Below are 24,784 nucleotides of genomic sequence, written 5' to 3'. Positions count from 1 at the left end.
GAAACCTACCTTATACCCAAAGTTTTCCTGCCGAAGTAGACTAGGACACATGCCCCCTGGGTTCGCCTCCCATGCCCGAAACATTGATTGCTACAATATTTCTATAGGGCTTGGGGGAAAAACCATTTCATGATCCATGTTGATATCGTCTTCTGAGATCTTTGTGGAAGATATCATGTTGCAAGATCTTACCAACGCTACTTCTCCTATATATATTGGAGGTGGAAGTGCGAAAGTTCCCATTAATGTGGGGTCTTTTAGTATGCCTACTCCAATACCTTGAAGCGAATGGTTGCTCCCATGGATCATTGGAATGCTTCCCATAACTTGAGAACCATTAGGGAGGAAGTTTTGTTGGTCGACGATCGTAATCCCTCCTTGAAATGGGAATGCGATCTTTCTAAAATAGGTCGACACAACAGCTGACATGGCATAGATCCATGGTCTTCCTAGTAGGATGTTGTAATCAAAATTCCCATCGATGACTTCAACATCTATTTCTACCGTTTTTCCCCCTAGTTCAACCTTCAAGTTGTTTAGGATACCATATGGGGTATATGTCCTTCCGTCGAATGCTTTTAATGTTGTCGAAGATCGCGACAAGGTTGGAGATCCTAAAGTTTTCCAGCAATTCATCGACATAATACATGTAGATGCCCCCTCATCAATAATTGTTCGGTGAACAGTTTTGTTGAGGGCTTTCACTTGGATAAGGAAAGCTAGTTGAGCTGGTAACTAAGGATCGTATCCTTTGTGGTCAAAGGATACATCAAGGAAAATTTTAAGGATGGAAAATTTTCTTGAAGTTTAAAACATTGGCGAATCTCACTAATCCCTAATATGAAAATTATAAATGTTTATTGATATATTTGTAAAATTAATCAAATTTATAATTATTTTATATATAGTCTCTCTATAATGTTGGCGATTTTTAAGGTAAAATAATTTTATATTCTAAAATTTGGGTGAATCGTCTTTTATAAAATTGGAAATTGGCGAATCTTTTTTTTGGAAAAATCATGGAAAATTAGCCCACTGGGCGAACATTAGCCCCTAAAATTTTCCATGGGATACATGGTTGGAATCCTTAGGATCAACCCCACCAATGGCTGATAACAAAGCCTGCCTTTGGGATGGGCAGTTTTGTAGTACTTCAAGAGTCGACATAGCGGATGGCGATTGGGCCAAATCTTCCACTATGTTATAATGCTATGCTGCTCTGGCGCGAGGATTAAATGTCGACTTGTGTACTACTCCCTTCGGTGGTCTTATTGTTAATTCAGGAATGATGGTTGGTACAACTTCTGTCGAAGTTGTCGTCGAACTACTTGGTTGATCTTTTTCCTTGTCGTTCGACAGCTGCGGATTCCCGTAATCTTTGTTCCTTGTCGAAATCAAAGCATCATTCTGCTGTTTTGAAACCGACAACATAAGCACCTGTGACGGGGAAGCATTTCCACTATCAACCAGATTTGTACCTGGATTTGGAAACGGATCAGTTAACACAGCTGAGGTTTGCGAACTCTTAAAGAATCTCTTAAGCTCAGCTCTGTATGGACAATTGGCTGTCCAATGATCCTCATCACATATAAAACATGGATTTTTTGGTTTCCCTTTCCCAAGAGGGTTTGAAGAAGTTTTTTCAGGGGATGACTCACCTTGTTTCTTCTTTTTCCCTTTGTTTTGCTTCTTCTTGCTTCCTGGTTGATTGGTTTCTTTGCCTTTATCTGCCGATACAACATTTACTTCCGAAGCAAGAATTTCATTTTTTGCATTTTGATCTGAAATCTTACGGGTCTTCTTGGAGTTGGCCTTTGTCGATTTTGCGTTTTTCGTGCCAATCACGCCATCGCCGGCATGAGAGTCATTGTTTGATTTAGGAGGAGGAGGAATTGAAAATTCCGGTCTAGGGGCGTCAGGTATTTTGTCATAGAGCATGCCAGACTGAGTATAGACTAAGTCTAGATATTGCGCACGAGCAATAACTTGCTCTTCTGTTACGACTCCCCCCTTTGCCACATTTTCGGTTATAGCAGGAAGTAACGACTTGATAAACCATTCAGCTAATAACTGATCGGGAATGTACGTTTTTACCATCCTACGATGACGTCGCCACTCATGTATATGATTAGATATGTGAGTGGCCGTTGTCTGTTTGAAGTTGGTTAAGATTTCCGTTCATGTTTCATACCTTATCGGTAATTGAAAATGGGTTAAGAATGTCGTGGCTAAGGTGCTGAAATTGTCGAACGAAGCTTTAGGTAATTCAATATACCATTTAGCCGCTGGACCCATTAACGTCCTCTGAAAGAGGCGAAGCCTTATCGAATCATCATTTAAGGTGTTTGATGAACACCATAGATGAAAGGTCATCACGTGATTCAATGGATCTTCACCCAGATTTCCATTAAATTTAGGAATGTCCGATGGAAGTTTGTGAGGAATCGCTGGCCACCAAGGGGCGTAAGTAATTGGATAATTTGTTAACCGGTGTAAATCCGATAACTCTAAAGTTGCCACGAATGGTAACTGTTGATTCAGGTTAGGTGAAGCATACCCAGAGTACGATGGAATTGCCTGAGCAGTTGGCCTTCGCATACCAGCATAATGCAATTCATGTTGGTAGGACTGATACGGTTGGTGGACTTGGCCACTGTAAAGTGGTTTATTTTGACCGTTTTGAATGTACGGTTGTCCACTGTTCGCAAAGATCTGCTGCTCAGAACCTTGGTATACTTGTTGGAATTGTGGTTGTTGATATTGCACCAGCCACGGTTGCGAAGCCATGTTCTGTTGTGCTATACTAACCGTTGGACCAAGGCGTGTGTTATAGACATTTTTGTGCCTTACAGTATTGAGCATGAAATTTCCATAATCTAAGGGATCCAAAGTCCCTAAACATGTTGTTCCTACCCCTAGAAGAACAAGGCTAACAAACCACAACAATTCACAGAAGTTCTCCACCAGAAACTGCTCAAAAACAAGTCAATTCAGGATCAATTCAATGGCTCCACTAGCTATCTGCACTGAATGTCAAAGCCAACACTAGCTACCTGCGCTGAATGTCAAAGCCAACACTGGCTACCTGTGTTGAGCGAGAATTGCCTAATGGTAAGTTCATTCCAAGAGGTGTCAAGACCCAGGAAGCTTCCAGAATCTTCCTCAATGACACTTGCCTCAGTAAATTCGACTAGTGATGAGTAAGAGGTTTCAAATCTCCAAGTGGAAGCAAGAACCTCCAAGTGGAATCAAGAACTGACAAAGGGAGAGGACACTAGTCAGATCTCAAGTTGACATATCCTCTCTCCAAACATCTATATATGGATCTCTCCTCCATGAGATCTAGGGGCTCAAATTTTGTTATTGCAAAGAATTGTTGTTGGTTTGAGATTGGAATCATTGGGTGCTTAATGCTTTGAAGGGGGTGAAGATAGGAATTCCATTTGCTGGGAAGGAGATGCTGGATTAGAGCCCTCTGGGTTGTATCTCTTCCTCAACCTTGTTATTCATCAATAAATCTACCTTGTTTTCTCCTATATACTGGTGTATCTTTGATGTATGATTCCATTAGTATGTTTGGTTTATTTCTAATCCTGAACTAGTTATGAATATGAATCCATGTCTTGTGTAGTGTTCTCTTCTTGTGATCTTGTAGAAACCTCTTGAAGCTGGGCGAGCGAGAAGACAAGTAGCTGGGAACTCTCCAAGAGAAGAGAAACCGGATCGAGGGACAAACGGAAGACACTGGTTAGTCCATCCATCTCTCTTAATTCTTAATTCATAAAGGAAGAATGCTAGAATAGTTGTCTCTGTTTGTTGCTAAGGCACTGTCACACCTTAGGTAGATAGGATCGTCCTGCATAGGAATTTTTCCCCACAAAAAATTGGTGACTCCACTGGGGAAATCTGTTTAGTCATTTTATTTGTGTTTCCGTCATTGTTTGTTTCATAGACTCAACAGCAACAATCAAACTGCATCTGCTATTCTCAGATGCAAAGTAGACAGCTGCTGCTTTGATCCAATCACTGGACTTGTCTATGATCTGAAAAATGGACTCACAAATGATTTGATGATCCTTTGTGATAGATCTTAGTACTCCTTCAAAGCATCCCTTTGATTTTACCTTGCTTGTTGCTTTTATTTGGCCTGAAACCGTAGATTAAATAGTAATCTGTGACCCAGAACCCAGTGAGAAACGAGAGTTTCTCCTTCAGCGCAGACCCTGTGAAGGGATTCTGCATTTCAACGCAGGTCCCGTGAAGGCTACCTGCGCTGAATGTCAAAACCCCTATGTTGAGGTTGGGCTAAACCAGTTTGGCCTTGTGCAGCTGGGGTTCTCTGCTCTGTTTTGCCTTGTTTTGATCTCTGATTTTTGCAGCCTGTAACCAGCATAGGTACCAGTCTGATAACTCCTTTTCTCTGCTTAAATTCCACCTCCTTTTGTACAAAAAGACGTGAGTGTTTTTATGTGTTTGTGGCATCATTTACAGTCTTCCTTCGCAAGAGTGAAATAGTCATCCTGTAACCCTTGATTCAGACCTGTTGATTGTGATCTTAGGAGAGAGTTCATTGGCTGTTTACAGTTGATTATACATTTTCTTTTGCTTTTTGGTTTGAGTTTGTCTATTTTAAGTGTCAAAACAAGTATTCATTCCGAAAATCGTTAAGTGTGGTAATCTCTTCTACCCTCTATGATTTCGAAAAACTAAACTTGTTTGTATTTGTCATTTAAAAGCAAATTCAAAGTTGTACAAAAAGCTTTCTTTGTAGGCATCAATACTAAGAAATCGGAAAACGAACACCTGCATTATGTATTTGCATTTGATAGTTTGCATGCTTGATTTAGGAAAAATGCATTAGAGTGTGCTGATTGCTCTTTGAGAAAAGATGGTGTCTTTCTTTTCCCTTAGTAGCTAGGATTTTCATAAGTTGAAAAGATATAAAGCTTGCTTATCATCTTTAGACTGCATTTAGGAATTGTATCATACATCTCGTGGTGAACCTCAAAAGGCAAACTTCTAAAAAGATCAACCTGAAATAAATTGAATGAACTTAACAACGCTTCGCAACATAACGCACAACATAGAGGTCTAGGCTAGAGACGTGTTCCGGCGTCGTAAAGCTTGGTGACTGTCGATCTCGTTGATGGTGGGTGATTCCTCTTGAGGGACGATAGTGCCAGTATGGATTGTGCTCCCACGTACCGTCGCGTATATATTGGGAGACCCCTATAGGCATAAAACCTTTATCCTTAGGAAGCTGTGTTGGCCGCCCTACTGATCGCAATGCACTGAACACAGCATTCAGGAAGATCGACCACCCGTACCCTAAAAAGTATTCTGCGGTTTTGCGAAAAGTTTGGCAAACCCTCTGCCTAGAACTCCAGAGCAGTTCCTTTTGGCCTTTTTCAGACTCTATAACAGAAAAAATCCATCCGAGCATTTGTCACTTCGGGCTCGTTAAAACATCGAAGGAGACTAGAGTCATCTTTAGCTTTTTCTCGACTCTTTAAAAGTGAAAAAGCAAGTTGTGTCTAAAGCGTCTAAAAATTCATTTGATTCATAAACACACTTCCCCTTTTTGTATTTTGGTTGATCGAGTAATCCGAAATCGTGGAAGAAAGTCAATTGAAACCCCGTCATTCGCGAAGGTTTACGAGTCAACCGTCTTTGTCTCCGGAATCGAAAACAGTACGGACAAAGCGAACGCGTTTAACCGGTTCGAAATCTCCTATCAAAGTTAGAACAAGTGTTCCAAAAACATCTGAGATTCCGGTTACTCCAAACATTTCTGGAAACCCTGCCTCTACAGAAGAAGTTCAACAATCATAGAGGGACAGTGATACTGATCCTAGTCTGAGAACAAACACTTGTGTTATTGAACCAGTTCCATCTGTAACCGGTCCAGAGAGTATTGTTCTTCAAACATCTGCCGCTATTGATTCAACCCCTTCTTCGGCACCAGAAATATTTTACGGACCTGACAGTCTACCTCTTCCACCTAGTTTGATTGCAATAGAGGAAATTGTAGAAGATCCGCAAGCAAGTACTCCAACACATTTTGGAGTCGGGGTCACTCTATTTCCTTCAGCAGAAGTTAGTGTACCACAAGTGGAAGTTCCTGTAGAATCGCTAGGTAATCTCTTGGATATACTCAAAATGTCTGAACAACTGTCAACATCTAGGACTGTGTCGAACGACACGGTGACAGCAGAACCCCCTGCCGTCACTCCGACAATGTTTTCCAGCATACCATCTGTCCCAACTAGCTCATAAGCGCTAGAAGGAGTCCACCCAGGGACTATTTCGACAGTGTGGTCTGTTCCAGTTTGTTCCTCCGGAATAATATGCGGCAACTCTTATGTTGAAACTTGCCAGATTGATCGATTTGGAGGTCAATTTGGGAAATCCAGTCCCCAAGGACAAACAATCCCCTTGAGTTCCGGATTGCTACCGTATGGGGGGAAGTATGCCCTTTCATTACCCCCTCCGGGAGGGTATCCATACGGGAGTTCACAACAGTATTCAGGTTATACTGGAGTTAAATCAAGTGGTTGGGTACCTATGCTGCCTCAACAACCAAGGGTTGTGTATTCTATGCAACAATGTGTACCTATGTTGAACATCCCAACCACACCAGCTATTGTGACGGTGTCACAGGTTCAAATGTTGCATGTTGTGTGTCAACCTCAGATTTCTAAGGTTGTAATGCAACCGCCCCTTGACCCTGTGACACAACCACAATCGTCAATTGGTGGGGCGACACAGGTCCAAACGGGTACAATTACCCCACACCTTGGTCCAACAGTTACTATAGCAAACAGAACATGGCTTCACAACCATGGCTGGTGCAATACCAACAACCACAATTCCAGCAAGTGTACCAAGGTTCTGAGCAGTAGATCTTTGCAAACAGTGGACAACCGTACATTCAAAACGGTCAAAACCAACCACTTTACAGTGGTCAAGTCCACCAACCATATCAGTCATACCAACATCAATTACATTATGCTGGTATGCAGAGGCCAACTGCTTAGGCAATTCCATCGTACCATGGGTATGCTTCACCTAACCTGAATCAACAGTTACCATTCGTGGCAACTTTAGAGTTACCCGATTTACACCGGTTAACAAATAATCCAATTGCTTACGCCCCTTGGTGGCCAGCGATTCCTCAGAAGCTTCCTTCGGACATTCATAAATTTAATGGAAATCCAGGTGAAGATCCATCGAATCACATGATGACCTTTAATCTATGGTGTTCATCAAACACCTTAAACGATGATTCGATAAGGCTTCGCCTTTTTCAGAGGACGTTAACGGGTCCAGCGGCTAAATGGTATATTGAATTACCTAGAGCATCGTTCGACAATTTCAGCTCCCTAGCCACGACTTTCTTAACCCATTTTCAATTACCAATAAGGTATGAAACGGGAACAGAAATCTTAACCAACTTCAAGAAGACAACAGCCACTCACATATCTGATCATATACATGAGTGGCGTCATCATCGTAGGATGGTAAAAATGTACGTTCCTGATCAGTTATTAGCTGAATGGTTTATCAAGTCGTTACTTCCTGCTATAACGGAAGATGTGGCAAAGGGGGGAGTCGTAACAGAGGAGAAAGTTATTGCTCGTGCGCAGTATCTAGACTTAGTCTATACTCAGTCTGGCATGCTCTATGACAAGATACCTGAAGCCCCTAGACCGGAATTCTCAATTCCTCCTCCTCCTAAATCAAATAATGACTCTCATGCCGGCGATGGCGTGATTGGCACAACAAACGAGAAGTCGACAAAGGCCAACTCCAAGAAGGCCCATAAGACTTCAGATCAAAATGAAAAAGACGAAATTCTTGCTTCGGAAGTAAATGCCGTATCAGCAGATAAAGGCAAAGAAACCAATCAACCAAGAAGCAAGAAGAAGCAAAACAAAGGGAAGAAGAAGAAACAGGGTGAGTCATCTCCCGGAAAAACTTCTTCAAACCCTCCTGGGAAAGGGAAACCAAAAAGTCCATGTCAAATATGTGATGAGGATCATTGGATAGGTAAGTGTCCATACAAAGTTGAGCTTAAAAGGTTCTTCAAAAGTTCGCAAACCTCAGCTGTGTGAACTGATCCGTTCCCAAATCCAGGTCAAAATCTGGTTGATAGTGGAAATGCTTCCCCGTCGCAAGTGCTAATGTTGTTGATCTCCAAGCAACAAAATGATGCTTTGATTTCGACAAGGAACAAAGATTACGGGAATCCGCAGCTGTCGAATGACAAAGGTAAAGATGAACCAAGTAGTTCGACAACAACTTCGACAGAAGTTGTACCACCCATCATCCTGAATTAACAATAAAACCACCAAAGGGAGTAGTACACAAGTCGACATTTAATCCTCGCGCCAGAGCGGCGCAACATTATAACATAGTGGAAGATTTGGCCCAATCTCCATCTGCCATGTCGACTCTTGAAGTACTACGAGATTGTCCATCCCAAAGGCAGGCTTTGTTATCGGCTATTGGTGGGGTTGATCCTAAGGATTCCAATCTTGTATCCTTCAACCACAAAGGATATGATCCTCAGTTACCAGCTCAACTAGCTTTCCCTATTCAAGTGAAAGCCCTCAGCAAGACTGTTCACCAAACAATTATTGATGAGGGGGCATCTACATGTATTATGTCGATGAGTTGCTGGAAAACTTTAGGGTCTTCGACCTTTTCGCGATCTTCGACGACATTGAAAGCATTCGATGGAAGGACCTATACCCCGTGCGGTATCCTTAATAACTTGAAAGTTGAACTAGGGGGAAAAACAGTAGAAATAGATGTTGAAGTCATCGATGGGAATCTTGACTACAACATCCTACTCAGAACACCGTGGATATATGCCATGGCAGCTATAGTGTCAACTTATTTTAGGAAGATATTATTCCCTTTTTAAGGAGGGATTATGGTCGTCGACCAATAAGACTTCCTCCCTAATGGTTCACAAGTTACAGGAAGCATTCCCATGATCCATGGAAGCAACCATTCGCTTCAAGGCATCGGAGTAGGCCTACTGAAAGACCCCACATTAATGGGAACTTTCGCACTTCCACCTCCAATCTATATAGGAGAAGTAGCGTTGGTAAGAGCCTGCAACATGATATCTTCCACGAAGATCTCGAAAGACGATATCGACATGGATCATGCAATGGTTTTTCCCCCAAGCCCTATAGAAATATTGTAGCAATCAATGTTTCAGGTATGGGAGGCGAACCCAAATCAACGCTCATCAAGCATTTGAGTAGATAGGTCTAGAGAATATGGTACCCCATTAGATCCTTGGTCGAAGGTGCATGGGACTGACGAAGGAGTCCTACAATCAATGTTGATTGAGGGGGCACCATGGAATGATTGCCACCATCGTTCCCTTCTTCCGAATTATGAAGGAGATACTCGACAGGACCTTTACCACCCTTTAGTTTTTGAATTCCTATCAAACACTGTAAATACGGTGGATTTCGAGTGAAACTTATCCAATATTGAAGAGACTATAGCCATAAATATCTCGACTAAAACAAATGTTGTAGAGAATATTTATGTCGGCAAAGGTTGTTCTCCTTCAGAACTGGAAATATATAACGCTCTTTTTCGCGAATTCAGAGATGTCTTTGCTTGGTCATATGATGAAATGCTAGGCATTGACTCGAGTATCATTGAACACAAAATTAAGATGTATCCTGATGTCAAACCAGTAAGACAACGGCTTCGGCAGGTGCACCGCAAGAAAGCCGCTGCCATTAAAGCAGAAGTTGAAAAGCTCCTCCATGCTGGTTTCATCTACCCGGTTCCTCTAACCGATTGCGTATCGAATATTGTCCCTGTTATGAAGAAACAAGGGAAAATTAGAGTGTGTGTCGACTATAGGGATGTAAACCAAGCTTGTCCGAAAGACAACTACCCTACACCCTTCATCAACCAAATAATTGATGAATGCACCGGATGTGAAATCTTTTCATTCATGGATGGATTTTCCGGGTATAATCAAATAAATATCTGCCCACAGGACCAGTCAAAGACTACATTCATCTATCCGTGGGGCACATTCGCTTATCGAAAATTACCCTTTGGTTTAAAGAATGCAGGGGCGACGTTTCAGAGGGCAATGAGTTATGCCTTCCATGACATCAAGAACATCATTCAACCATATCTCGATGACCTTCCGGCTCATTCGCGAAAGCGGATTGATCATCCGCAGCATTTAAGAGCGATATTTCTACATTGCCGACACTACATGATAAGACTCAATCCGCACAAATTTGTATTTTGCGCCAGTTCTGGTCGTTTACTTGGCTTTGTAGTCTCTAAGGATGGGATTCGTCTCGACCCTTGCAAAGTTCAGGCAATCATTAATTTGCCTCCACCTTCAAATTTGCTTCAGATTCAGAAACTCCAAGGGAAAGCAAACTTTCTGAGGAGGTTCATTCCAAATTAAGCAGAACTTGCTAAAGGTTATACTCGTCTTTTGAAAAAGGATGTACCTTTTGTCTGGGATCAGGTAGCGCAAGCTTCCTTTGATGCTCTGAAAGATTCTCTAGTAAAAGCATCATTAATGTATGCCCCGGACTATCAAAGATATTTTAACCTGTATCTGGTTGCAGCAGATATGACCATTGCGATGGTTTTAGTACAAGAAGTCGATGGAATTGAACATCCTATATATTATTTAAGTAAAAACTTGAATGATACAGAAAGAAAATATTCTTACATTGAAAAGCTAGCACTCGCTGCTGTTCAAGCGATACAAAGATTTCGACATTATGTCCTCTTTCAGAAAACTACCATTCTATCAGATTGCAACCCCATGACTTATATATTGTCGTGACAGTTGCTGGGGGGCAAATATTCAAAATGGATAGCGATCCTTCAAGAGTTTGATCTGGAATTTGTAAAATCCAAATCAAAGAAAGCTTTAGTTTTTGCAGAATTATTGTGGGATCTCCCATCGTCGTCGAACGATGAAACATCCGAAGAATCAATCGTGGATGAGAATTTGTTTCTAATATCTACAAGCAATGAGTGGTATGGAGATATAATAATTTATCTCCAAACCCAAAAATTCAGGCCTAACACCTCTCACTCATAATAGAAACGTATATGATACCAAGAAAAAGACTACATGATCGTCGGTGATACGCTTTACCGTCGTGGTATTGATACAGTTCTGAGGAGGTGCCTCACCCATGAAGAGGCTGAAAAAGCCCTGGATGAGAGTCATTCAGGCGCATGTGGGGGGCATCAATCTGGATATGATACAGTACAAAAAATATTACGAGCAGGATAAGTCTGGCCAACCATGTTCAAAGATTGCATAACCGCAGTCAGAAGTTGCCATGCTTGTCAAATTTTTGATAGCAAAACAAGAAGACCACCCGCACCTTTACAGCCAATAGTTGTTGTTGGGCCTTTCGCCAAATGGGGCATCGATTTCATGACATGTGACCCCACCTCGACCGGGGGGCATGGGTATATTATAGTCGCCGTTGACTATTTTACCAAATGGGCCGAGGCGATGCCTACATTAGATAACACTGGTGAAACAACTGCCCTTTTCTTTTTCAATCATGTAGTCGCCAGGTTCGGCGTACCACCGGCTATAGTTACAGATCATGGATCACATTTTCGCAATCACATGATGGTTGAATTAGCTTCCAAGCTAGGGCTATCTCACGACAGCTCTACCCCGTATTATCCACAAGCCAACGGACAAGATGAAGCGATCAACAAGGTCCTGAAGTGAATGTTGCAAAGTATGATCGGAGTTCACAAAAGAAGGTGGCACCTAATCATGTACTCAGCCTTATGGGCTTACCGAACATCGGTAAGGAATGCGACTGGGTTCACACCTTTCCAACTGGTGTATGGCCTGGAAGCAGTCTTACCAATCTAGTGTGAAATCTCGTCTCTTAAACTCGCAATTGATCTCCTCCCCGGAACTTCAGAAGAATAGGCCCGTTTCTAGGAATTAATCCAATTGGATGAAACCCATCATGATGCCACTTTGGCTAACGAATCCCATAAGAAACGAGTCAAGGCGCAGTTCGACAAAAATGTCAAACCCCGTGTCTTCTCAGAAGGTGACTTGGTCTTGCTTTATGACCAAGAATCTGATAAATTGGGAGCAGGTAAATTTAATTCTTTATGGATGGGCCCCTATATTGTTAAACGAGTGTTAACAAAAGGAGCCTACGAGTTAATGGATTATGATGGAATTCCACTGGCGTAGCCCCGTAATGGGTTCTACCTCAAGCGTTACTATGCTAAAATAGTAACCTATATGCTTTTGTTGTATTTTGTTTTCGCTAAAGTGTTTGTGTTGGTCGAGTAATCCACCTTTTTACATTTATTGCAAATGTCAAACCTTCTGGAGACATGTGTTGGATATGCCGACGGAGCGAGTCGTAGTTCGCGGAACCTGTCCTCCGCAGCTTGGGCCATTTTTGATCCAAGTGGCGAGTTAGTAAGTTTCAGAGGTGTGTGTATTGGGCAATCAATGAATAACATCGCTGAGTATAGCGCGTTGATAGAACTACTCTTTGATGCCATCACCCATGGTATACGCCGATTAATCGTCAGGCTAGACTCATAACTCGTAATACTACAACTCAATGGTATATATTCTGTTCGCAACCCAACTATTTATCACATGTTCCTAAGGGTTAAGATTTTGGAAAGACAATTTGATTTAATTCAATACCAGCATATTTCCAGAAACTTAAACACATTAACCGACTCATTAGCAAACTATGTGTTAGATAGACATTTGCGACATTTATAAAAAGAGACACACCATCAATGTTGTACATGTGGATCATATAACTCAACCAGAATAAAACCCGAAAATCAAAATATATACATATATATATATATATATATATATATATATATATATATATAAGCTGTTTATCGTTTATACATAATGTTCTGTAACCAAGACAAAAATCTGTCGCATGACCCAAAAACTCAAAAATACTAGGGGGCACCCTAGTCTAGTGATGCTCATGATAGCACGTCACGACCTGTGCAATCATGCGTAAGAGACGAGTCCATCTTCTAGGCACACCAGTAGTATTCCGCTACAACTGTAAAGATAACTCGTCGATCCTCACATCGGGGATGCCAAGAGTAAGGCTCTCAACCTGCTCCTGCACAGCTCTAAGGGTCTCGGCCACATCAAGGTCACGAATAATAACCCTCCCAGCAGTTTCCCCTGCTGGGGCAGAAACTGGCGCTCTTGGGCAAACTTCTGGATGAACAAGACCAACATCTGCATGCACACATGAGTTTGATTAAAGTCTTGATAGAATAAAGCACAAGGACATTATAAATAAAAACAATAAACAATGATATGGTCAAAAATGTTACCAATAGCGCCCCACTGTTCGCCATCCGGCAGTACCAAGTCTGGATCACCTCGGAAATCCATACCAACATATGGATACTCGGAATAGAATATCTCCTGACGCTCGAACCACCTGAAGAAGGTATCAGTGAAAGAAATCTGAGATTGACCAGCATGCCTAGACATGTGATCAACCCATCTCTGCATCCGTGGCTCGGTAGGAGAAGGCAAGTCGAGTGCGATATATTGAGGCTGCATCAGTGGTATCTTCTCTAAGGCAAAGGCGGTCAAAATAGAACCAAATCCCAAGCATCAAGCATATACTGCAGTAGGGAGATATGTGCTCTCATACTAGAGATATGGAAGAACTTCAGCAGACCACAGTTCCGCAGCACGTTCACCGTGACAGGATCATGGAGGGCAATCATGTCTTCTTCTTCATGTTCTCTTTCTCGCCATGTAAGGGTCATTTTGCTCCAAAAATCTCTGAAAACAAAACATGAGAAGAGTTAGATCCTGGATTTGATGAGAAACTGGCAAAATTTTCATCAAAAACTGTGCTACAAAACTGTTTTTCTATGCCCAATGCAACTGGCCAGTGTTCCACCTGCATTGAAGGTCAAACTGCCTTCATGCAGCTTGACATTCAGCGCAGGTTTCAAGTGAACTAGCTGCACTGATGGCAGAGCGCCCTAACAAAACCCAAGGGGCTCAGGGGAGCAGGAAAACAGGCACAAAATGGAAAAAGGAAACCATGAAAAGAAAGAGCTAGGGTTTAGCTCCTACCTGGTCCAGACGGCGCCGAAAATCGTCTGCAGAATCTCCCGGAATTAGCTAGTGAAAATCAAGGGGGAAGAGGCACCTCCAAAGCTCCAACAAACAAAGTTCAAATGAAATGGTAAAATGAGAGGTAAAAACACTTTTTAATTGCTTTTTACGTAGTTCAAAGAGAAATATTAGGGTTCTAATCTCATTTTCAAGCAAATGTTATTCATTTCTAACTAGTTTGATACAGCAATTGAGGATACAGTACTATCTTTGAAAAGGGCAAAGCTAGTCATGGTAAAAAATCAATAATTTGACCATATAAATTCGAGCAGTTTTAGCACACAGTTCATGCTCATTAAAAAATAAATGCAAGATCGAGAAGTTTTAGCACACAGTTCATGCTCGTTAAAAAATAAATGCAAGATTCGAGCAGTTTTAGCACACAGTTCATGCTCGTTAAAAAATAAACGCAAGATCCGAGCAGTTTTAGCACATAGTTCATGCTCGTTAAAAAATAAACATAAGATCGAGCAAATGTTTCCACCCGCGTTTAAGCTCATTAAAAAATGAACTATCCCGATAAATAACCACAGTGAATGTAATATCATCAGCCATTAAAGCCTTGGTCGTGTTTGCACCGTCACCTCCACTTTTCCATTGGCCGGTCGTTCACCTCCATAGGATTGTTTACCCATTTTGAGGAACATCTGCGAAGAGTGATTTCACTAGCCATCCTTGTGACACTGTCGTGATTGGAAAATTCCAACCTGTACTTGGAATCAAATGCTAACCCATTTCATCACCCGTTCCTCAAAAGACGAGTCTTCTTTAAGCTCTTTTCATCTGACTTGTAAATTATGAAAAGATTGCCGAGTTTTGGCCTTCCAGCTCATTAAAGCGACAGGAAGTGCTATCCCTCCTCTAGATTTTAATCTTTTTGGACCTGAGGGATTATTGCACAAAAAGATCGAGCGCTTGTTTTATTCGGCTAGTTAAAACTATCGAAAACTCATCCCTTTTGTATTGTTTTATACTTTTTCAGACTTAAGGGATTAGATGACGAAAAATGACTTTTGGAGTTAGCTTTAAGTACCTTTTCAGACTCTCTAAAAATGAAAAGGACCGAGTTATCCTTGTCGTTAGACTCGTTAAAATCATTAAATAGCGACAAACTTGTCTTTAGACGAGAACGAGTTTCACCATCGCTAGGCTCGTTAAAACATACCGATGGGCTTGCCCGAAGGGCAGGTTATAGAACAAGCATATGTTATCCTCCTCAAGCTTGAAAAAAATAAAGAGGTACTGCTCAGCAATGACTGGGAAAAATTGGGAGAAACTAAAGAAAACTTTGATGGTAGCAAGTCGCTCTTGAACATGACACTTTTCCTCCGTACCACAATTGAGTTGGGTTGTTTCATTCACCGGTCACATCCATGGTCTCGCCATACCATCCATATTTTGGTGTAATGCTACCAATCCATCGCATCAGTGTCGCCATATGTTCAAGAGAAGTCGTTCAGAAAAATCAACCGTGTCCCATCCACTGTCGTACATTATCCTTCATCCTTTCATGACCGCCACCTTGAATCATATGTCACAGATCGTTTTCACCTCCATCAAAATCATTAGCTCCATTCTGTGTCATTGATGTGGGAGTCATTAAGGCCCTCCTTTGACGGATCGCTTCTTGTCGACATCAGCTCATTATCCAAGAAGTTGATCTAGGAACATCCCCTTCAGTACTTTGAAGCTTGCATGCCTCAATGGCAAGTTTCTCACTTCCAGCGATAGGTATACATCAATGACCTTCGACTGAAAGATTTTGCGTGGTGTTCGACGCCAAGTCCTCTATTCACACCACGTGAATTGTACTGCAGTACCTTGAGGGTCATTATCATTGTCGTTGATTCCTCTCGCGCTTGTTAACGGTTTACATCATTGACCGGTAATCAAGCGATGTCTTTCCATGTTCAACTTCAGAACATTTCTCACATGGATCGACTTGTACTTAGAGTGAAGATCAAACGAGTTTGAAGACCCCAGATCTAGTTTCATCCATCCGGGCTGCGATATATATTCGGGAAAGATAAATACATTGACATGTACATCATTGCAGCAGATAATCATCCTACTCAAAGGATGATAATTTCATCAAAATTATCAGTCTACCACCAGATGATTGTCTGTTCTATGTACAGAAAAATGAATTTATAAAGCTGAGCATGGGAATGCCCGCTTCAGCTAGATCACGAAAGCAGTATGAAAAATAACGTATTGTATTGTATCTTATTACAAGTCTCCTCCCAACATTGGATGAACTTCGGATCCCCCTGATAAAGAATTTCACGCGATAAACGACCTCATACTTTAGCGGGCATCCGTTATAGACATTTTTGTGCCTTACAGCATTGAGCATGAAATGTCCATAATCTAAGGGATCCAAAGTCCCTAAACATGTTGTTCCTACCCCTAGAAGAACAAGGCTAACAAACCACAGCAATTCACAGAAGTTCTCCACCAGAAACTGCTCAAAAACAAGTCAATTCAGGATCAATTCAGTGCTCCACTAGCTGTCTGCGCTGAACGTCAAAGCCAACACTAGCTATTTGTGCTGAATGTCAAAGCCAACACTGGCTACTTGCGTTGAGTGAGAATTGCCAAATGGCAAGTTCATTCCAAGAGGTGTCAAGACCCAGGAAGCTTCCAGAATCTTCCTCAATGACACTTGCCTCAGTGAATTCAACTAGTGATGAGTAAGAGGTTCCAAATCTCTAAGTGGAAGCAAGAACTTCCAAGTGGAATCAAGAACTGACAGAGGGAGAGGACACTAGTCAGATCTCAAGCTCACTCATCCTCTCTCCAAACATCTATATATGGATCTCTCCTCCATGAGATCTAGGGGTTGGAATTTTGTTATTGCAAAGAATTGTTGTTGGTTTGAGATTGGAATCATTGGGTGCTTAATGCTTTGAAGGGGGTGAAGATAGGAATTCCGTTTGTTGGGAAGGATATGTTGAATTGCAGCCCTCTGGGTTGTATCTCTTCTTGAACCTTGTTATTCATCAATAAAGCTATCCTGGTTTCTCCTATATACTGGTGTATCTTTGATGTATGATTGCATTAGTATGTTTGGTTTATTTCTAATCCTAAACTAGTTATGAATATGAATCCATGTCTTGTGTAGTGTTCTCTTCTTGTGATCTTGCAGAAACCTCTTGAAGCTGGGCGAGCGAGAAGACAAGTAGCTGGGAACTCTCCAAGAGAAGAGAAACTGGATCGAGGGACAAACGGAAGACACCGGTTAGTCCATCCATCTCTCTTCATTCTTAATTCATAAAGGAAGAATACTAGAATAGCTGTCCCTATTTGTTGCTAAGGCACTGCCACACCTTAGGTGGATAGGATCGTCCTGCATAGGCATTTTTCCCCACAACAGCGTGCGGTAATTGTACCCGTTTGGACCTGTAGGCGATTGTGGTTGAGTCACAGGGTCAAGGGGCTGTTGCATTACAACCTGAGAAATCTGAGGTTGACATACAACATACAACGTTTGAACTTGCGACACTGTCACAATAGCCGGTGTGGTCGGGATGTTTGACATAGGTACACATTGTTGCATAGAATACAAAACCCTTGGTTGTTAACCAGTAGGTGATTGTGGTTGAGTCACAGGGTCAAGGGGTTGTTGCATTACAACCTGAGAAATCTGAGGTTGACATACAACAGACAACGTTTGAACTTGCGACACTGTCATAATAGCCGGTGTGGTCAGGATGTTCGACATAGGTACACATTGTTGCATAGAATACACAACCCTTGGTTGTTGAGGTAGCATAGGTACCCAACCACTTGATGTAACTCCAGTATAACCTGAATACTATTGTGAACTCCCGTATGGATATCCTCCCGGGGGATGGGGTAATGAAAGGGCATACTGCCCCCCATACGGTGGCAATTCGGAACTCAAGGGGATTGTTTGTCCTTGGGGACTGGATTGCCCAAATTGACCTCCAAATGGATCAATCTGGCGAGTTTCAACATAAGAGTTGCTGGATATTATTCCGGAGGAACAAACTGGAATGGACCACACTGTCGAAATAGTCCCTGGGTGGACTCCTTCTAGCGGTTCTGAGCTAGTCGGGACAGATGGTATGCCGGCAAACATTGTCGGAGTGATGGCAGGGAGTTCTGCTGTCGCTGTGTCATTCAACACAGTCCTAGATGTTGATGGTTGTTCAGACATTTTGAGTCTATCCAAGAGATTACCTAGCGATTCTATAGGAACTTCCACTGGTGGTAGACTAACTTCTGATGTCGAAGGAAATAGAGTGACCCCGACTCCAAAATGTGTTGGAGTACTTGCTTGCGGATCTTCTACAATTTCCTCTATCGCAATCAAACCAAGTGGAAGGGGAAGACCATCAGGTCCGTAAAATATTTCTGGTGCCGAAGAAGGGGTTGAATCGACAGCGACAGTTGTTTGAGGAGCAAGACTCTCTGGACCGGTCACAGATGGAATTGGTTCAGTAACGCAAGTATTTTCTCCCAGAATAGGATCAGTGTTACTGTCCCTCTGTGGTTGTTGAACTTCTTCTATAGAGGTAGGGTTTCCAGAAATGTTTGGAGTAACCGGAATCTCAGATGTCGTTGGAACACTTGTTCTAACTTTGATAGGAGATTTCGAACCGGTTAAACGAGTTCGCTTTGTCCGTACTGTTTTCGATTCCGGAGACAAAGACGGTTGACTCGTAAGCCTCTACGAACGACGGGGTTTCAATTGACTTTCTTCCATGATTTCGGATTACTCGATCAACCAAAATACGAAAGGGGAAAGTGTGTTTCCGAATTGAATGAATTTTCTAGACGCTTTTAGACACAACTTTCTTTTTCAATTTTAAAGAGTCAAGAAAAAGCTAAAGATGACTCTAGCCTCCTTCGATGTTTTAACGAGCCCGAGGTGACAAATGCTCGGATGGAATTTTTCTGTTATAGAGTCTGAAAAAGGCCAAAAGGAACTGCTCTGGAGTTCTAGGTAGAGGGTGTGCCAAACTTTTCGCAAAACTGTAGAATACTTTTTCAGGTACGGGCGGTCAATCTTCCTGAATGCTGTGTTCAGTGCATTGCGATCAGTAGGGCGGCCGACACGGCTTCCTAAGGATAAAGGTTTTATGCCTATAGGGGTCTCCCAATATATACCCGATGGTACGTGGGAGCACAATCTGTACTGGTGCTATTGTCCCTCAGGAGGAATCACCGACCATCAACGAGATCGACAGTCACCAGGCTTTACGACGCTGGAACACGTCTCTAGCCTAGACCTCTATGTTGTGCGTTATGTTGCAAAGCGTTGTTAATTTCATTCAATTTATTTTAGGTTGATATTTTTAGAAGTTTGCCTTTTGAGGTTCACCACGAGATGTATGATACAATTCCTAAATGAAGTCTAAAGATGATAAGCAAGCTTTATATGTTTTCAACTTATGGAAATCCTAGCTACAAAGGGAAAAGAAAGACACCATCTTTTCTCAAAGAGAAATCAACACTCTCTAATGCACTTTTCCTAAATCAAACATGCAAACTATCAAGATGCAAATGCACAATGCAGGTGTTTGTTTTCCGCTTTCTTAGTATTGATGCCTACAAAGAAAGCTTTGTGTACAACTTTGAATTTGCTTTTAAATGACAAATACAAACAAGTTTACTTTTTCGAAATCAGAGAGGGTAGAAGAGATTACAACACTTAACGATTTTCGAAATGAACACTTGTTTCGACACTTAAAAGAGACAAACTCAAACCAAAAGCAAAAGTAAATGTATAATCAATTGTAAACAGCCAATGAACTCCCTCCTAAGATGACATTCAACAGATCTGAATCAAGGGCTACAGGATGACTATTTCACTCTTCCAAAGGAAAACTATAAATGACGCCACAAACACATAAAAGCACTGATAGTCTTTTTGTTCAAAAGGAGGAGGAATTTAAGCAAAGAAAAGGAGTTATCAGACAGGTACCTATGCTAGTTACAGGCTGCAAAAATCAGAGATCAAAACAAGGCAAAACAGATCAGAGAACCCCAGCTGCACAAGGAATAATTGGATCAGCACACCCTCAACACAGAGGTTTTGACATTCAGCACAGGTAGCCTTCACGGGACCTGCGTTGAAATGCAGAACCTCTTCACAGGGTCTGCGCTGAAGGAGAAACGAGAGTTTCTCAGTGGGTTCTGGGTCACAGCTTGTTATTTAATCTACAGTTTCAAGCCAAATCAAAGCAACAAGCAAGGTACAATCAAAGGGAGGCTTTGAGGAAGGGCTAAGATCTATCACAAAGGATCATCAAATCATTTTTGAATCCATTATTGAGATCATAGACAAATCCAGTGATTGGATCAAAGCAGCAGCTGTCTACTTTGCATTTGAGAATAGCAGATGCAGTTCGATTGTTGCTGTTGAGTCTATGAAACAAACAATGATAGAGACACAAATAAAATGACTAAACAGATTTCCCCAGCGGAGTCGCCAATTTGTTGTGGGGAAAAATGCCTATGCAGGACGATCCTATCCACCTAAGGTGTGACAGTGCCTTAGCAACAAACAGAAACAACTATTCTAGTATTCTTCCTTTATGAATTAAGAATGAAGAGAGATGGATGGACTAACCGGTGTCTTCCGTTTGTCCCTTGATCCTGTTTCTCTTCTCTTTTGGATTTACCAGCTACTTGTATTCTCGCTCGCCCAGCTTCAAGAGGTTTCTGCAAGATCACAAGAAGAAAACACTACACAAAGACAAAGATTCATATTCATAACTAGTTTAGGATTAGAAATAGACTAAACATACTAATGCAATCATACATCAAAGATACACCAGTATATAGGAGAAACCAAGATATCTTTATTGATGAATAACAAGGTTCAGGAAGAGATACAACCCAGAGGGCTCCAATCCAGCATCTCATTCCCAGCAAATGAAATTCCTATCTTCACCTTCCCTCAAAGCATTAAGCACCCAATGATTCCAATCTCAAACCAACATCAATTCTTTGCAATAACAAAATTCCAGCCTCTAGATCTCATGGAGGAGAGATCCATATATAGATGTTTGGAGAGAGGATGAGTCAGCTTGAGAGCTGACTAGTGTCCTCTCCCTCTATCAGTTCTTGATTCCACTTGGAGGTTCTTGCTTCCACTTGGAGATTGGGAACCTCTTACTCATCATAGTCAAATTCACTGAGGCAAGTGTCATTGAGGAAGATTCTGGAAGCTTCCTGGGTCTTGACACCTTGCTGAATGAACTTGTCATTTGTCAACTCTCGCTCAGCGCACCCTGGTAGTGCTTCTACTTGCGTTGCAGTGCAGGTAGCCAGTGTTGACTTTGCATTTCAGTGCAGACAACTAGTGGAGCCACTGAATTGATCCTCAATTGACTTGTTTTTGAGCAGTTTCTGGTGGAGAACTTCTGTGAATTGCTGTGGTTTGTTAGAATTGTTCCTCTAGGGGTAGGAACAACATGTTTAGGGACTTTGGATCCCTTAGATTATGGACATTTCATGCTTATAGCTGTAAGGCACAAAAATGTCTATAACAAGCATCTACTCAAATCACAAAGGATATACCCAAACCATCAAGATGACACACTTCTATGAGCAATATTATGAATCATCATGGAACAACTCATATTAAAACTTATAGCCAAAGCATTAAGAGTTAGAATAGAGTGTTTAAGTGAACACAATAAAAACAGTACACGTTTGACATAATATCATATACACATGGATCATACATATCCAGCTAAATATGGTAACTAAAGGAAGCCCTTCCTACACCTAGTGTCCTAGATGGCTAAGGTAAGGTGTGATCAAACCAATGATACATACATTAATTACATATAGATTTGTATACCTTAGATGGAAAATGATCAATGTGATAGGAATTGTAGGCGTTGAGATGATAATCTATTAATTTTAGTTAACAATGGTATGTTGTATGCTTAGCACAATTACTTCAATGTTCTTTACGTAGCCCAATAACAATTTCAATTTAGATTTCCAGTAGCAATCACATTAGCCATTAATCACATTGATAGTAAAAGTAGATAGATCATAAAACAATATGCAGAAGACAAGCCAAGACAAGACGACACCAGATTTGGGAAAACCATTTGATCAATTCTTTTTATTATTATATCACAATTTCAGGGGAAAGAGAGAGTACAAAAGTCAAATTGACTTGCCCAATTCAAATTCAAAACAGTCTTGTCAATTTGTGCAGTCAAACTTCAACCATAACTAGAAAGTAAACGTTGGTCAAATCAGCAATCAATCATCCTCAGTAAAAAATCGATCTCATCAGGAGGTCAAGTTCAGCCTAAAATAGCTTGGTCAAACTTGGTGAAAGATGAGAGAAAAATTGTTATAATTTTCTACGACCAAACTATAGTCAACCATGAAGTCAGCACTAGTCAAGCTGCCCATATTCCGTCAATTTTTGTGCCCAGAAATGTGGCCTAAAGAGATAGAAAATATCCTCCAAAATTCATAGCCAAAGCTGGTCAATAATCCTTGGTCAACGCTAGTCAAACTTGGTCTGCTGCTTGAAATTTCATTTTTACAATTTAGCCTAGAAAACTCATCGTTCTTCCACATGTGAGAGAGAGACAAGTTGCCCAATAGTTGTATGAACCAATGAGAGAAGGAGAGAGAAGAATGTGTGAGTGATGATGAATCCTAACGAGGTGTGAGGTCACTTGTATTTATACAATTCACCATGGGTGAAGAGACACATCCATTAGGCTTCTTGAGCCTACAAATTGCTATAGCCGATCTGAACAATTTGTACATGTGTTCAAAAATCACACTTCTGCTTGTCTAAATGGGATGATATTTATATGAATTTTGGTACTTTTGAAAAGAGGAATTTAATGCAATCATCATCTCCATCAAATGATCTATCCCATGGTGCAATTTGGCCCTAGTTTCTAATTTTTAACACTTTCAAAATTTTAAAATATCCTCTAAAAACCCAAATAGAAAATGGAGTAACAGATCCCATGACATCCAACTTGTGATCTATAGTGGGAAATCCTCAAAGTATCTCGAAATACATATTTCTCATTGAGGTTGAGGTCAAGAAGAGGTACGATGCCTCACTAATTTGGTAGTTGAAGAAGTTCGAATCTTGGTTTGTCAATTTGGCCCTAAGTAGGAAGGAAACATGGAAGGAGGTGACCCCCTTGGAAGAGTTTTATAGGGAAAGGCCACATAAGGCCTTATATCAAGATCTAAATCAAAGGACCTCCCTCATAAAACGTTCTAAACATGTATTTAAAGAATATAGATAAAGACCATCCAAATGTTGATAAAGACAATAGAACATCACTTGAATGTCATAATAAATGGGGGCATCTATAGATGAGGTGATCCTTTAATTCTATCTCGTGTATATGGAAAAGCTAGCAGATGTTATTAAGAAGATCGAGGAAGGTAATTATGATTAGTTTCAACTCAACACGAATGTAAACCAACTTTGAACGCACCAAGGGGGATCTGAAGGGCAACATCTGATGCTCTTGTGCGTATGTCGTTAAACAAAAAAATCGCCTTTCATTTACATGAAGTGTTCCTTGTACAAATCCATGTTAGAGTCGAGGCCCTGAAAAGATGAAGTCTAAGTACATTGAATGTATTTTCTATAAATAACCTATCTAACAACGTGACACAAACATACAATGATGTCATTGACATTAGAGGTGTAAATCACTTGAATTGTGTTACAACTTTAATCACTCCCCCACAAAAATGTGCCATGCTTCCTTGTGATGATGCTTCAACCCTATTGGAGAACAACCTCACAATGTAAAAGGAATCTAAACATGATGTAACTTTAATAATGCCCCACATTCACCCCCTGGCTGACCACTCATGGCTAATTTAAGGCTATTTCAAGCATTGATGTGGATAATATCATTTTATTTTCTCTTGTGTATATTATTCTATATTGACATAATTGAGTTTAGCGTTTATGGAATTAAGATTTGGGGGATTTAGGTGTTAGTGGTTAAGGGGTTTGCAGTTAATGTGTTTAGGTGGTGAAGGGTTAGGGGTTAAGGGTCACAGGTTAAAAGGATAAGCAGTTATGGTTTAGGAGTTGGCTCATGGATTATAGGTGAGGGTTTAGTGCCTTAAGATTCAATGAGTCAAGGGGTCTATGGGTTATGTGTTGTGAGTGTAGGAGTTAAGGGATTATGGATTGGCAGTTAAGCGATTACATAATTTAGTGGTTATGGGTTAAGGGCTTGTGATCTATGATAATTGGACTCCTAACCCCCTTATCACCAATAGTGGGGGTTCCCGTATCAATTTCTCTTGCTACCTTCCCTCTAGGTCCCCTAGACCCTATTAAATTAAGTCCTAAGCCCCCTTCTCATTCTCTGATGCTAGGATTATAGATATTAGTAAACCATGATTTTACCTTTGATTTCTACCACCCATGCTACCGTTGTGTCCCCTTGCCCCATTCAATACACCATAACATACCCCCCGAAAACCTTTTTGGTCATGCCATTCCACTTTTCCTAATGTTATGAACCGCCAAATTTGGTCCCAATGCCCCTACAACTACACCCTTGGGCCCCCTTGGCTAAGGCA

This window comes from Pinus tabuliformis, chromosome 9, assembly GCF_031772625.1.
Source record: "Pinus tabuliformis cultivar Carrire ecotype Pingquan chromosome 9, CPIR1, whole genome shotgun sequence".
NCBI lineage: Eukaryota > Viridiplantae > Streptophyta > Pinopsida > Pinales > Pinaceae > Pinus > Pinus tabuliformis.
This window is presented reverse-complemented; position numbering follows the sequence as displayed.